Consider the following 2,966-nt stretch of genomic DNA (forward strand, 5'->3'; position numbering starts at 1 on the left):
TGATGGTTGAGTTGGAGGTGTGCATGGCCACTCAGTCATGGGTGAACAGGGAGTACAGGAGAGGGCTGAGAACGCACCCTCAGGGGCCCCAGTGTTGAGGGATCAGCGGGGTAGAGATGTTCTTTCCTACCCTCACCACCTGGGGGTGGCCCGTCAGGAATTCCAGGACCCAGTTGCACAGGGTTGGGGTCGAGACCCAGGGCCTCGAGCTTAATGACGAGTTTGGGGGTACTATGGTGTTAAATGCTGAGCTGTAGTCAATGAACAGCATTCCTACATAGGTATTCCTGGTATGGTCTGCGTTCCATAATGATTGATTCAAAATAGGCCACATGTCCCAATTCTTTACACAACTTGTAAAACTTTAGCCTAATATGATCCACTATTACTAGCGATCCTCAGGAACAACCACACGAATGTGACAGAGGAAAGAAAGATAAACTAATTATGTAATGGAATGATGCAAAATGTAAGGAAATTAACACTAAAGGCAATGACAGTGGTGGCAACTTACAGTGGCTGTCATATGATTGATTTTACATGTCTCCAGCGATCATAAGGTAAAAATAGATCTAGGCGTACGTCGCAAGTCACGACTTCACAGAGAGCCTTTTGAATGTAAAAACATGTTTTTTATTATAATGCATTTTTTGGGGCAGAAATGCTTTCTCAAACATGTGAACCTTCATGTGCCTTAATATCAAACTTGTATGTCATCGGTAAATACGAATAAAATGGTTAAATTATGAGCCTAGTTGGTTTATCCCCAGAAAAAGTAAGCAACCTTCACGCTAGCCAGGATTGTCTGAGATAATGAGTGGGCTGGACATGCCGAGAGATGAGTTTGGATTGGTCGGTGTTGCATCTTGTGTCTATAAAATGAGCTGCTTGTACTGCAGTTTTTTTCAGAAAGTTATTATGTTAGCCATGGAGAACTGCAAATATGTTGCTACTGCTCTCAATAACATTGATGCCCAGAATTTATCAGGCGCTATCGACAAAGGTCAGTGGGAAAAAGTTTTGATGGAATACTTTCTGGAAGAGGATCGTGCCATGCTATGCTGACTCTCATTTCATAACACATTTTGAAATCAGTGGAACACCACGGGCCAAACAAGCTGTGCAAACTAAACGGAAACAACACAGGATGTCTTATAAAAGTGGCTGCAGTCATCCATGTACACAGTTAAGAATCTAGCTACAGAATCTAGATAACTTTAGCATGCTATGACAATTGGTTTGTATTGCTAGTAACTTTACTCTATGGATTGGGATTATAGTTAATTTAGCTATCTAGTTAACATGACATGTCTAAACAAAAGATCCCAAGTTAAAGCTTGCTGTTTGGTGAGGTTAGGTGGCTGGCTTGCTTGCTCGCTAAGATTCATTTATGTGTATGAAGTGTGTGTAACGTTAATGATGTTTTCTCAGAATGCCATTTCGCATTGCTAGTTATAGCCTAATGCTAGCTAGCTAACATTGAACTTATTGGTTAACTTTAACTAGCTATGACAATCGGTTTGTATTGCTAGTTAAAACTTTGCTGTTAACTAGCCAGCTGACGTTAGATGGCTGGCTATCTACAGTAGCTAACATTACCTGTATGAGCTGTGTGTAGTGATGATAATGCTGTATTTGTATCTGGAATTTGTTTCAGCATTAATCAGTAGAACACGCCTGACTCTAATCCACCAGTCATACAGTCATCAAAAAGAGAGCTGCCTACATGCACAATTTCTTCAACTATGGAGTTGGGGAAACACATGTGGACCTGAATTGTGATAACTGCAGTGGTCAAAACATGAAGTTTGTTCTCTGGTATTGTGCCTGGTGGACCATGCACAAGCTCTACCACAATCTGGACCTTCACTTCTTGATCACAGGCCACACCAAGTTTGCCCCTGACTTAAGTCGCTTTGGATAAAAGCGTCTGCTAAATGGCATATATTGTGCTTTGGCCTCATCAAACAGGGCTTCAGAAAGACCTGAGTGAATACCTTGTCTGAGATTGCTGGTGTTGTGAAGGACAGCACTGTGACATGTGTCAACATCCCACAGCTGGTTGGACTGGAGGATGGTACAGTGCTGGTGGAAAGCTATGTCTGGCAACAACACCTGACTCTGTCCTTCAGGCCGCTGCCACAGATCAAGCAGTACCAGAACTTCAGGTAAAAAATGGTTTTCTTTGTATGAGGTTATTCTTATCTAAACTTGGGAGGTAAATTGATGTTGTGCAGGGTTGTAATGTCTTCTGATTTTTTTGTTGTTGTTATTCCCTGTTTTACAGCTTCAATGCTCTGGAGCCTGGTGTTGTTGTCGCCAAGGAGCATTCGGACTCAGTCGGGACCAGGTTTCAGTTGCTACGCAACGCTAGCATCCTTCCTCCCATAGATGGTCTGCCTGTAAAAGCACCACCTGGACTGGACACAGCTAGACAAACTATATTTTTGAGGCTATGGACATCACAAGCCCTGCACCAAAGTCAAGGGCAGGATAGAAACGCTCTCTGAATATAGATTCCCTTCATGCGTGGTTTGGACAGACCAGTCATCAGCACTATCTGCAGTGCCTCTATTCACATGACTCTCTCCTAACATACAGTACACGCCATAAGTTGCAGCTATTTTTTTCTATCCTGCTGCTCAGCCACTTTACACCTGTATGCATATAACTACCTCGTATATATCACTGATATCCTTATTGTTCTTGTACATACTGTATATTCTATTTATATTGACACTATCTATTTCTGATATTGCTACTATGCAAGTAACCATTTGGCTGTACTGTTTACACCTTCTGTAGAGACCATCCACTTAGCAAGACTTATATCAAAATATTGATAAATAAAATGAATATTGATTTGTGTGGTCGTATCATGATTTTGTGACATACTGCAACAATATCATGTGACCGTCTCAAGTGTCCACAACTTAAATATATGGTGCATGCATCGGTTTATGTAC

General features: G+C 41.7%; 1 long non-coding RNA gene across 1 annotated transcript; it reads left to right on the forward strand.

Moving 5' to 3' along the window:
• Positions 1-928: 928 nt before the first annotated feature.
• On the forward strand, positions 929-2,764 carry LOC127923372 (uncharacterized). Its single transcript, XR_008114250.1, has 3 exons — positions 929-1,003; positions 1,658-2,168; positions 2,288-2,764. It is a non-coding gene; the product is annotated as an uncharacterized LOC127923372 (long non-coding RNA).
• Positions 2,765-2,966: the final 202 nt, after the last annotated feature.

The sequence above is a fragment of the Oncorhynchus keta genome, unplaced genomic scaffold (genome assembly GCF_023373465.1).
Source record: "Oncorhynchus keta strain PuntledgeMale-10-30-2019 unplaced genomic scaffold, Oket_V2 Un_contig_29443_pilon_pilon, whole genome shotgun sequence".
NCBI lineage: Eukaryota > Metazoa > Chordata > Actinopteri > Salmoniformes > Salmonidae > Oncorhynchus > Oncorhynchus keta.